This window comes from Octopus sinensis, linkage group LG10 (assembly GCF_006345805.1).
Source record: "Octopus sinensis linkage group LG10, ASM634580v1, whole genome shotgun sequence".
Taxonomy (NCBI): Eukaryota; Metazoa; Mollusca; class Cephalopoda; order Octopoda; family Octopodidae; genus Octopus; species Octopus sinensis.
In genome coordinates this window covers 22,083,575-22,097,075 of record NC_043006.1, presented here as the reverse complement: position 1 = coordinate 22,097,075, position 13,501 = coordinate 22,083,575, and the positions used below count along the sequence as shown (strand labels likewise).

The window sequence follows — 13,501 nt, the reverse complement described above, 5'->3', positions numbered from 1 at the left end:
CGTATATATATATATACATACATATATGTATGTATATGTACATGTATTTATTTACATATATATATTTATATATGTGTGTCTGTGCATGTGTGTGTGTATGTGCATGCATGTGTGTGTATGTATGTGTGTGTGTATGTATGTGTGTGTGTGTGTGTGTGTGTGTGTGTGTGCATGCACAAACACACACAAACACATTATAGGTGCTGAACTTCTGAGGACAGTTAAATAATTGTTCGAATGTTTCTCTTCGGACTTCAGCCTGATTTTATTAATTGTCTGACTTCGACAATTGTTTATGATAAAGTCTAAAAATAAAAAATAATAAAATTTAAAAAAAAAAAACAAGAAAAAAATGAAAAAATATCAAACAAAAACAAGAAAAAGCAACAACAACAAAAAACAAACAAACAACAATGCCATTTTAAGGCAACTGTTTAATTCTGTTTTGTTATCATTTTTTCTGTCAACGAAAAATTTTTTTCGGTTGTCTTCGAACTGATGCTTGTCAAAACAGTTTTAATTCTCAGATAAATATAAATAGCCTTTCATTTTTATAATTACGCAGTGGTATATATTGCAGTGGCAAACAGTTACTAACTTGTTTAGTATGGCAAACCTATATTAAATCTCTGTGTGCGTGTGTGTGTGTGCACACACGCATGAAATGTATGGTGTATGGTGTATATGTTCGTGTGTGAATGAGTGTATATGTGTGCATCCTTTACACTTTAATCAGTCTAAAGCTATAGACATGCTCTGTCGTTTAATATACTGCCTTGAACATGAAACTGTTAATGTTTATGTTTTTACGCCTGTCATCCATACAGCACAACATTTCATTGTGTTGGAAAGATGATTATACACTCATTATAATGTTGATTATATATTGTCTCAATATCGAAGCTGAACATTACATATTTGTTGTTTTTTTTTTTATCCATTCATTCATTTATTTATTTATTTATTTTCTATTTACATTAAAAAAAAAAATTTTTTTTTCAGCCTTATCGTGCATATGGGAGCCAGTTTTTGGTTGAAATAATTCGACATTGCTATAGTAACAATTATATTTATTATTACCATTATTATTTATAATAAAATAAGGTTGGCAAGCTGGCAAAATGCTTAGCGACATTTCGTCTGTCTTTACGTTCTGAGTTCAAATTCTGCTGAGGTCGACTTTGCATTTCATCCTTTCGGGGTCGATAAAGTAAGTACCAGATGAGTTCTGGGGTCAATGTAATCAACTTATCCTGCCCCTTAAATTACTGGCCTTGTGCCAAAATTTGAAACCACTGTTATATTTAATGATATTAATCAGAGTGAACATTATGATGTGTGAACAATTTATATGTATACATACACATACAAATGTGTATGTGTATATATATTGTGTATATATATATATATATATATATATATACACACACACATTTTATATCTATAGAAATATATATATACATACATATAATGTCTTCAACTTTGTAATATTGCCTCATTTGTACTTATCCAATTTGTTATCTGAATAACACCTTTCTGTTACATCAAAAGGCATTGTTACCAGAGTTTATATTTGTGTTCCTATCCATACAACATTTCAGTAGGTCTGTTTTCTTGACAATATATTTCTGCATGGTAAGCCAGGCTGATTCAACTCAGCAACCTGTGTACATGTAACCCAGGGTTTTGATATTAGAAACACTTATACAATAATACAAAGAGTTTAACATTGAATCTATCAAGGCACATATGATTATTGTGTCTAGGTGGATATAAGCTGCTTGAAGACAGATGATTTGTTCCTAATATTATCTTCAGATTCTATATTTTTTCTACATGTTCTCAGTTGAATCCTAATCTAAAGAGTACATATATATATATATATATATATATATATATTATATATATCATCATCATCGTTTAGCGTCCGCTTTCCATGCTTGCATGGGTTAGAGGGTTCGACTGGGGTCTGGGAAGCAAGGAGTCTGCACAAGGCTCCAGTCTGATCTGGCAGTGTTTCTACTTCTGGATGCCCTTTCTAATGCCAACCACTCTGTGAGTGTAGTGGGTGCTTTTTACGTGCCAGGGGAGGCTGGAAACGGCCACAATCGGTTGGTGCTTTTTACGGGCCACCAGCACGGAGGCCAGTCGAAGCAGCGCTGGCAACGGCCATGTTTGGATGGTTCTTTTACATGCCACTGGTACTGGTATCACAACTACAATTTCCATTGATTTTTGATCGATTTATATATATATATATATATATATATATATATATATATGGAGAGACGGAGATATACACTTATGTGCTGGATGTTTGGTGTTAGGAAGGGAATCCAGCCATAAAAACCATGCCAAAACAGACACAGAAGTCTCTTCTACCTGGCCAGCTCCTGTCAAACTGTCCAACTTATTCCTGCATGGGAGGTGAAGATTAGACGATGATGATGTATATCTGAATGAAGCAGTATTAGTTCAGAATAGCATTCTATATATCTTACATAATGTGGATATACTGTAGAAAGCCACAAAACTGTAGTATTCGTCTTGAGAAAGTGTCTCATATAGACATACAGTGCTAAAAGGCACGTAAGTTTATCAGCAGCAGTAGTGGAATTGCTAAATCTAAGATTTTTGCATCTTCGCATGTCATAAATAGCAAGTATCTATCCACTATCAACTGCATACCTAAACAAATTCAGCTGGCACTGACATACAAAAACAAGGATTAACAAGTTACTGGTGTTGCAAATAGCTGGCAAGCCAGGTAAAAATTTGTTATTAACAACAAAAGCTGTATCAGCTGCAGAAAAGCATTTATATCTATAAACTGGTAATGCCCAAGTAATATATAGGATGAAATGCAGTGTAGATGGGAACATAAAGGAAGATGAGGTCAGAGGTCAAATATGCTAAATTGTTTAATTATTTCACCAGTGGTCAAAAGTGCAGCCTTGTAAATCCCAACTGAACTTCTAAGTCAACATTAAAATACTCCCTTATCATTCTATTATTATTATTAGTATTAGTATTAGTGTAAAATCAAAGGGGAGGGTTTAGTGCTAACGGTATTATTAGAGCATCAAACAAAATGCTTTGCAGTGTTTTCCTTATATCTCTTCGTGTTCTGAGTTCAAATCTCACTGGAGCTGATTTTAGCTTTCATCTTTTTAGGGTTGATGATATCGACAAAACCCACTTATTAAAATTGCTGGCCTCGTGTCAAAATGTGAAACAATTATTATTATTATTATAGGTAGTGAGCTGGCAGAATTGTTAGCCCACTGGGTGAAATGCTTAGCAGTATTTCACCTATTGCTACATTCTGAGTTCAGATTCCGGCAAGGTCAACTTTGCCTTTCATCCTTTCGGGGTCGATAAAACAAGTACCAGTTGAATACTGGGGTTGATGTAATCGATTCATCCCCCCAAAATGGCTGCTGTTGTGGCAAAATTTGAAACCATTATTATTAAGGCGGTGAGTTGGCTGAATTGTTAGCACACCAGGCAAAATGCTTAGCGGCATTTCATCCACCCTTACATTCTGAGTTCAAATTTCCCCAGAGTTGACTTTGCCTTTCATCCTTTTGGGATCAATAAAATAAGTACCAGTTGAGTACTGGGGTCGATGCAATCGACTATCCCTCTCCCCAAAATTTCAGGCCTTATGCCTTTAGTAGAATAGATTATTATTATTGTTATTATTATAATTATTATTATTATTATTATTATTTTAACGAAAGTTCTGTTATATTTCATTGTCTCAACAAAACATTATTGATGTGTTGATATGAAATTTCAACATTATAATACCTTGTTCTATTAAAGAATAAAAAGAAAGAAAATAAAGAGATAAATATAATGTAATAAATTCTTTTAGCTTAATATTTTAGAATGCATTCATGTAAAATACTGAGTGGGATATATATGAAAAAAAAGTTTGTGTATGTGTTTTGATGAATATATCAGGTGAAAACTGAATACTAATTAGAATTGAAATGACTAGGTTTTTTTAATGTTTTTTTTATTTTAATAAACATACAGTTGTTAGCTTTTTTGTGAAAAGTAAGCAATGTGGTTATACTGTAGGTTTTATTTCTCTGTTAACAGAAAACATGTGGAACAAACCTGACTAGTTTCTAGTCTTATTAGCTCTTCATCAGAGAAAGACTATCAGTATTTTGTCCACAGTAAGTTTTATGACTTATAGTTATTTATAGTGTGTACTGACTAAGACTCTGCTAAACTGAAATGTCTGATTTGCATAGTAGTGCATGCCCTGATGTGTTGGATTCGTTCATGCATAGTGCGTTATACTGTATAGTGCTGCATAAATGAATTCACTAGAATTGGTTTTGCAAATCAAATTTTAATAGTCATGTTGGGTTTCCTCTATTACGATTAGTTCCAACAAGCCAAGTCAGTCATGCAGTTTCCATTTCTAGATGGGGGCCCATTTGTGCTTCTAATGCACTTAAAAAAAACATAAGAAGCATCTTACAGTTCTCATTTGTCCTCCACATTTACTAATTTGAGGCCCTGTTTTTCTGTGGAGCATGAGATATTTATATATAATGTTATTTTAAACCTGACTAGATAAGATGAGTGACCAAATACATCCCATTGCTTGATTTAATAATAATATTGAGTTGATTTGAACCTGGATTGCTTATTCTAAATGGTTTCCTTTCTTTTTGATTGTTCATCTCAACACTCTGGTCTCTGTTCACTCCTTTTATGAATGAATATATAGATATGCTTACACATACACACAGACATATATAAATGTGTTATTAATGTAAATGTCGGAAACGGCAGTGAGTTAGCAGAATCATTAGCACACTGGAGGAATGCGTTCTATGTTCAAATTCCAGCGAGGTCAACTTTGCCTTTCATCCTTGCGGGGATGGTTGATAAAAATAAGTACTAGTTACCCCTCCCCTGAAATTGCTGGCCTTGTGCCAAAGTTTGAAATCAATATATATGTAGGAGAAAAGGGACTCAATACATACAGTATATATATATGTATATGTGTGTATGCATATGTATATATTTGAATTATGCAATAGGAGCAGCTCTAAATTAAAATATTTATCTATACGACATACTTAACGTATTAAAAAAGTCAGATACTGTAATGGTTGTCTTAAGAAAGATCCTTTTTAGATACAGTGTGTTAGAATATACTATATACTAATAAACACAATATACTAGACTAAATGAAATTGTCTTGCAATTATCTAGTTCTGAAGTATATCATGGTTTATAGTGCACCACATCTACAAAGGAATCTTCAAGATAACCTCTGCTCCTTCTGACTTTTCAACACTATACTATTATTTTATTTATTTCTTAAATAAATATTGTTTAACTCTATTTGCTTATTTATTTATTTAACTATTATCATTAACCTGAAGATTGACTATAATTTTAAATCGAATTTATTTCAATTGAATTTAAACTTAATTGTAATTCGAATTTAATTGTAGCCATGAAACGTACGTAGTGTTTTTACTTATTATATTATAATATTGATCATTCATTTTATACTTTTTGAGATCTAGTTATAAGTTATATGTTTTATAAAAATATATATTATTTGTTATTTATGTATTGGTTTATGCCTATCACTGTTTGAGTTGCATAATAGTGGTATTATCTCTAATCTATATTTTATATATATATATATATATTCAGTTAGTTCTCCATAAGTCAGACAAAAAAGTATACTAAGAAATAGAATGGTTATATTTTTATATCGTCAAGCAGTCAAACAGACTATTTCACTAGTGCAATAGTTGACATAAAACCGTCAGTAACATTCTGCCCAGTCATATGCCATAACCAGAAATATACTGTTTGACAATATAAAAATAAACAAATCTATATATATATGGGTGTATATGCCATTTTGTGTTTGTGATAAGCATATGTAAACCTGTATGTATATTGTGTTATACAAATCAGTTTGCATCCATATGTGAAAAGAAAATCTTCATTTCAACGAAACCTTGTCACCAAAATCCATGCTGATAGTAGAGATTATTGGTATATTTCTGTAGATCTGCCTGAAGAGGAAAAGAAGGTGTGTGTGATATTATATGTATGTACACAAATTAAATTTCAGTGTAAATACAGTAGGCTATTGGAAGCATTTTACCTTATCTACAGTAATAAAATAATATTGAGCCTCTATGTGTGTGTGTGATAAAAACAACAAATGTTTCTTTACTCAGAAATAATTCATATAATTTTCTTTAAATCCTGTTTTCATTCTAATTGAATTTATCTTTCAAACGATATCAAGAGGGAATATTTTAAAGTGTAGAACTAATTTTCTTTTATCAGCTTTCTTGTCGGAGATGTTAGGAATTATTATTATAAAGATGGCAAGCTGGCAGAATTGTTAGCATGCCACGCAAAATGCTTTAGTGGCATTTCATCCGTCGTTACATTCTGAGTTCAAATACTGCCGAGGTCAACTTCGCCTTTCATCCTTTCAGGGTTGATAAATGAAGTACCAGTTAGGTACTGGGGTCAATGTAATTGACTTACCCCCTCCCCCAAAATTGCTGGCCTTGTGCCAAAATTTGAAATAATTATTATTACAGTAAGCTGACAGAATTGTTAGCACTCTAAACAAAATGCTTAGCAACACTTATCCATCTTTACATTTTGAATTTAAATTCTGTGAAGGTCAACTTTGCCTTTCATCTTTTGGGAGTTGATAAAATGACTACCAGTTAAATACTGGGGTTGATGTAATCAACTTCCCTTTCCCTTAAAATTCCAGTCCTTGTGCCTATAGTAGAAAGGATTATTATTATTCTGCCGGGGTCAGCTTTGCCTTTTATCCTTTCGGGGTTGATAATAGATTAAGTACCAGTTTTGCACTGGGGTCGATGTAATCGACTGGTCCCCCTCACACAAAATTTCAGGCCTTGTGCCTGTAGTAGAAAGTATGATTACTACTACTACTAAAGCAGTGAGCTGGCAGAATCATTAGTACACTGACAAAATGCTTAGTGACATTATGTCTGTCTTTATGATCAGAGCTCAAATTCCACCTAGGTTGACTTTGCTTTTCATCCTTTCGGGGTCAATAAAATAAGTACCAGTTGATCACTGGGGTCGATGTAACTGGCTAGCCTAACTTCTTCCCCCAAAGATTTCAGGCCTTGTGCCTATAGCTGAAAGGACTGTGATTATTATTATTATTTGTTTCAGCTAGATGTTCACTCTTCAAATGTACAAACATGTGTTAAAGGATGTATTCAAATAATATAAACTTTACAGAAAGTTATGATTTCTTCTCCCTCAAACAAGGTATTTTGTATTTTATTCACTGTAACAGATTAATTTGGGGTTTAATAAACATCATATACACTTCTCTGAATTTCTTAATGTAATAGCTTATGACATATGTACATACATGCATGGAATATATGTACACATACACACACATTTATATATACAAACACATATTTACATAAACGTAGATACATATATTTGTATGCATATATGTGTGTAAACATTTATATACATATATAGATACAATGTAAAATAGATTGTGTTTACAAGGCTGTGTGTATACATATATGTGTGTATGATTACACACACATATACATACATATATATGTTATATACATGTGTATATATACACAATAGATTGTGCTTGTGTTTACAAGGCTGTGTGTATGTATATATGTTATGTATGATTACATATACATACATACATATATACGTTATATATATGTATATATATATACACAATAGATTGTGCTTGTGTTTACAAGGCTGTGTGTATGTATATATATGTATATGTTATGTATGATTACACACACATATACATACATATATACGTTATATACATGTACTATTATTTTGGAAACTATTACTTATTCTCTTTTCCCATCTCTTTCATTATCATTTACTGACATTTCCGTCCATTGTTTCACTTTAGATATCTCACTGTTTCCTAATAACAGGTTCTTCAAAACAATTGCAAAATGTTAGAATAAAATAGAATTAAGAAATCAAAAATGAAAAAGAGTGAACATTTATCATTACCCTTATTTTTACTTTCTCTTTTTAGGTCTCTCTCTCTCTCTCTCTCTTCAAAAAGGCATTCTTTTATTTTTGATAATTAGATAGCATTTTTAATTAACTTTTATGTTTATCAAATATTGCTTACAGAAACATGGGCCCAGTTGACCAACCACTTCTATAAATGCCATGTTCTGTTAAAATGTTGTTGCTTACCAATCAATAGTGTGTAGAGTATCGATGCATTTATAGTGATATTTTTTAACCTTCAGAATCTGATGCCCACAAAAACTTTCTGTTCATTTCAACTTTTATGATCAATATACATATATATGTATTTATGTTTATATTCATGTGCTCTTTTCAACTAAGTTCTCTTGTTTTGGCTTCTGCCAAATAACTGTCTTTTGTCTGTTTTATTGATTTCAAGTCAGCTGAAAAACTGTTTTTTAGTATTGTCTTTGAGGATTTTTTTATATTTGTTATTGTTGATAATCATCATTGGTTTTTATGGAGATTAAATTTTTTTTTTTTATTCAAACTATACAGAGCACTGCATTTTATTCATTCTGTTCAACTAAATATATTAAGTTTTCCCACACGTAAGGTCAAAACAATGAAAACAAACAACTTATCTTTCAACCAATTTGCCTTCATCCAAGATTGCTTTCGAAGTAGATATTTTTCATAACTTTCCTTTTAAGTGTCATTTTATTATTATTATTTAGGAATAAATCTTGACTTCATACTAAACCATGACTATTATCCAGGGGTTTAAAGTTTGTTTGGACAGGTTTTATTTTTACCTTAGTGTATGTAATGACTCGACATATATAGGCAACAATATCATGTGTGTATGTTTATTGTGTTTGCGTGTAGGACTGAGAATAAGTATGTGTGTATGTAAATATTTATCTGCAAAATATGTATTACTAGCCTGACATTTGTTGGCAACTATATTGTGTAAATGTATGCATATGTAAATACGTACACTTATATAAAGAAGTAAGCCTTAATTTGAAATAAAATATATTATAGAGCAAAGATATATAAATATTTATAGCATTTCATATTCTCTATAAATCAATAGTTTTTCTTTTTCACAATGGTCATCTATTTTTGGTAATACTCATCTCTTTGTTTAAATAAGAAAACATGCAAAAAAAAAAAAAGAACCCAATGAAATAAAATAATCTCTCCGAAAATAAATTAAATGGAGATCTTGTAGTTGTGAATGTTGTTAATGAGAATGCAGTCTTGCCTCTGGTTAGGTAGATTTTAAATTTTAATGTTGAAATTGTTTGTAAATCAACCCTCAGAGTTCTAGGATACCATTCACTTTTCATAGGCGATATCTTGTTGAAGTTTCATGTTCACATAAATAAATTTTATTCGAAACGTTAAGTGTTAACAAATGTAATGTTTTCACATATTCAGCCTCCCATCTGTGAGGAGAGAATGCTCACAATTGTTATGCTTATGAAGGGAAATTATCCATGACACAAGTTCAACTTAATTTGTTCCGTTTATTTTTTGTTTTTGTTTGTTTTGATTTTGTGAAATCTTTCCTTGTGTAATTTTTGCCGAGATTTTTTTTTTTTTTTTTAATAAACACCATAACACTTTTCCCTTGACGATGTTTAACATAAATAAATAGTTCTATCTATAACCAAGCTCTGGCTTCTTTCTACACAGTCAGTTCTGTTTTTTGCCATTTGCTGTTGTCCCTAAAGTAGCAACAACTTTCTACTGGAATTACACCTTATTTGGTTTCACTTTGTAAAGTGAAACCATTTATTCTGAAGATGAAAACCAAAACAAAACAAAAAAAAAACTAAAGAAAACATACTGTTTGTTGGGAAAAAATAAAAAATAAAAAAATTCCCATAGTTTGCTTCGTTAGTAAAGTTTTAAATATTGATGGCTTTAGGCTTAAGGCTTCATCTTTTAAAACACCTGTAAAACTTGATTTACAAATTAACTTATTTTCCATTCATCTTTGATATTAATTAAAATTTGATGAACTAAAATCAAAAGGAAAAGATTAATTATCTAAGTCTGCTGAAACTTTTTTTTTTTTAATTACTTTCCTGATAATTCTCTTCAACGTTATATCAAAAACCAAAGTTATAATATCCAATGCATTTAATTTTTTTTTTCTTTTTTAATTTTATGCCTAATTTATTTTTTAATATTTTTTTTACACATGAATGCAAAAAAATTTTTTTTTTTTTTTAATAAACTGCGTCTGTTTAAAGAAACAGGCATTTGTTTCTTCTTAGCTCCTTTTGCTGCCTTTGTTGTTGTTGTGTTTTAGACAAGCTTACGAGAGCACTTCTTCACACAACACATCATGCTGCACGCACTAACTGCAGAAGACTAAGCATGTACATATAAGAAAAATAAACATTTCTAAAGCAATAACTTGCTTTTACTATCAGTATTTGACACCAAATTGGTTGCTCAGAAGTATGCCTTTTACTAAGAGATATATATATATATGTGTGTGTGTGTGTGTATATATACTCATACATATGTGTGTATATATATATGTGTGTATATATATGTGTATATATATATATATACTCATACATATATATATATATATATATATACATACATATGTATGTACATATATATATATACTCATACATATATATATATATACTCATACATACATATGTATATATATATATACTCATACATACATATGTATATATATATATATTTATATATACTCATACATATATATATGTGTATATATATATATATCTCATACATATATATATGTGTATATATATATACTCATACATACATATATGTGTATATATATATATATACTCATACATATATATATATATATATACTCATACATATATATATATATATATACTCATACATATATATATATATATATACTCATACATATATATATATATATACTCATACATATATATATATATATATACTATATATATATATATATATATACTCATACATATATATATATATGTTATATAATTTGCTAAGACTGTTTCTGCTATTTTCTACTATGCAGCTGACTAGAAACATTTTATCCCATAATAGTCATATTTTTTTTCTGCTGGCTTTTTTTGACATCACTGTCTCTTTTCTAAAACTATCTTTAACTGTAGAAAGGGATAAATAAAAGAAATGTTCTTTTGTTAATTTGTTGTTGTTTTCTCTTTGTTTAATTAAGTGATGTTTATTAAGCGGACACTAAATGATGATGATTCAGGAACTTTTAACAGAGTAATAAGTTTTTTTATGGCGACTTTTCCATGCTGGTATTGATTACACAAAACTTATTGAGGCAGATTTTCAACAATGAAGCCAGCATGCTCTGCCGGATGGGTAATATTAATGTGCATATATAACAAAGTGTAAATGATCTTAGAGAAAAATTAGGTATCAGATGTAGTGTTCAAGAGAGAAGACTGTGCTGCTACGGTCACATGATGTATACGTCTGTGTGGTTGACAACTGGACATCAAATGAAACTAACCAGTATATTGGACATTTTTTTACCATCTAGAACAGCTATGGGGAATATTTTGTGAGAAGTGGGCTGCATGAGACACAGCTCAGCATCAAGTAGACCTCATGATTAAAGAAAATCCAATGTGACCTTGCATTTAAGCATGCTGTTCAGAAAGTACCTGTGGGTCACAATTTGACCATGATTGATGTAGAAAATGAATTAATTGCAACTTGAGAGTGATTTGTATAAAAAATTTGTTTTATTAAGATATGGAAGGGCAGCCAGCTGTAGAAACATTGCCAGATCAGACTGGGCCCGGTGCAGCCTTCTGGCTTCCCAGACCCCAGTTGAACCGTCCAACCCATGCTAGCATGGAAAGCGGATGCTAAATGATGATGATGATTCTTAAAATTAAAAGATTTTGCTGCACTTCAGAACAAGACACTGAATTACCAGTCTTCAGTGGAGTGTCAGTCCAGCTACTGATACCTTGTGGATCACAAGCAAAGTTAAAATGAATTCAACATGGCCGATGCTGGCGTCATGTAACACACCCGTTTGCTGTGCTTGAGAAGTTATGTCCAGCTAAGTAAAATCATGGGCATCCTTACATACAGGCATGCCCTTTATGGCCATCCCCCTCACAAACATAATTCTGTTCTCTGACAAAACTGCCCCACAACCCATTTTCCCAACACTCCTACCTATTTCTTTACAACCCACAAGGGGCTAAACACAGAGAGGACAGACAAACGGATTAAGTCGATTATATCGACCCCAGTGCGTAACTGGTACTTATTTAATCGACCCCGAAAGGATGAAAGGCAAAGTTGACCTTGACAGAATTTGAACTCAGAACGTAGCAGCAGATGAAATACCTATTTCTTTACTACCCACAAGGGGCTAAACACAGAGAGGACAAACAAGGACAGACAAACGGATTAAGTCGATTATATCGACCCCAGTGCGTAACTGGTACTTATTTAATCGACCCCGAAAGGATGAAAGGCAAAGTCGACCTCGGTGGAATTTGAACTCAGAACGCAAAGACAGGCGAAATACGGCTATGCATTTCGCCCGGCGTGCTAACGTTTCACCCAGCTCCTACCACCTACTGTAGGCCTCTCCACTCTCTCTCTCATGTGCTCATCTGCATACTCTCCATGCTTTTACATATCTACTATACCCACCTCCCAGCTATTCCTATCACCATCACTTACTATCTCTAAATATCATCCCTCACTGTTGTTGAACATTCCCTCTATCCCTTCTGTATGACTTGTATTCCCCCTACAACTGTTCCCTTTGGATAAGCCCTTTCTCTCTCACTCTGTCTCTATCTTTCTAACTCTCTATCACCTCTCATTTTCCTTGTTCTACTGGGGTAGCTAAGTATCTCTCCTATTGTAAGACAGCTATTCCTATCCCTCTAACATGCTCCAAACTCTCACCTTGCACATAACTTCCCCTGGTTCCACTCCCTCTCTCAGCTGGGAGGTCCTTGTCTGGTTAATAACTCGGCAACCCTGCAGGTGCTGGTGCCATGTAAAGAGTGCCTGTACTAATGCCACATATAAAGCACCAGTGCAGTTACCATGTAAAAATCACCCGTGCTAGCACTACATAGAAAGCATCCATGCTGGTACCTTGTAAAAAGCACCCACGCTGGTGCCATGTAAACAGCTCCTGTGTTGGTACCACATGAAATGGACCCAGTACACTCTGTAAAGTGGTTGGCATTAGAAAGGTCATCTAACCATGGAAACCATGCCAAAACAGATAACAGGAGCCTGGTGCAGCTCTCTGGCTTGCCAGTTCCTGTCAAGCTATCCAAACCAATGTCAATATGGAAAACAAACGTAGGAGTGGCTGTGTGGTAAGTAGCTTGCTTACCAACCACATGGTTCCAGGTTCAGTCCCACTGCATGGCACCTTAGGCAAGTGTCTTCTACT

The 13,501-nt window shown here is 32.5% G+C and overlaps 1 long non-coding RNA gene across 1 annotated transcript; it reads right to left on the bottom strand.

Moving 5' to 3' along the window:
* Positions 1–11,067: 11,067 nt before the first annotated feature.
* LOC118765047 lies at positions 11,068–12,371 on the bottom strand. Its single transcript, XR_005000889.1, has 2 exons — positions 11,534–12,371; positions 11,068–11,286 (listed from the first exon to the last, which is right to left on the bottom strand). It is a non-coding gene; the product is annotated as an uncharacterized LOC118765047 (long non-coding RNA).
* Positions 12,372–13,501: the final 1,130 nt, after the last annotated feature.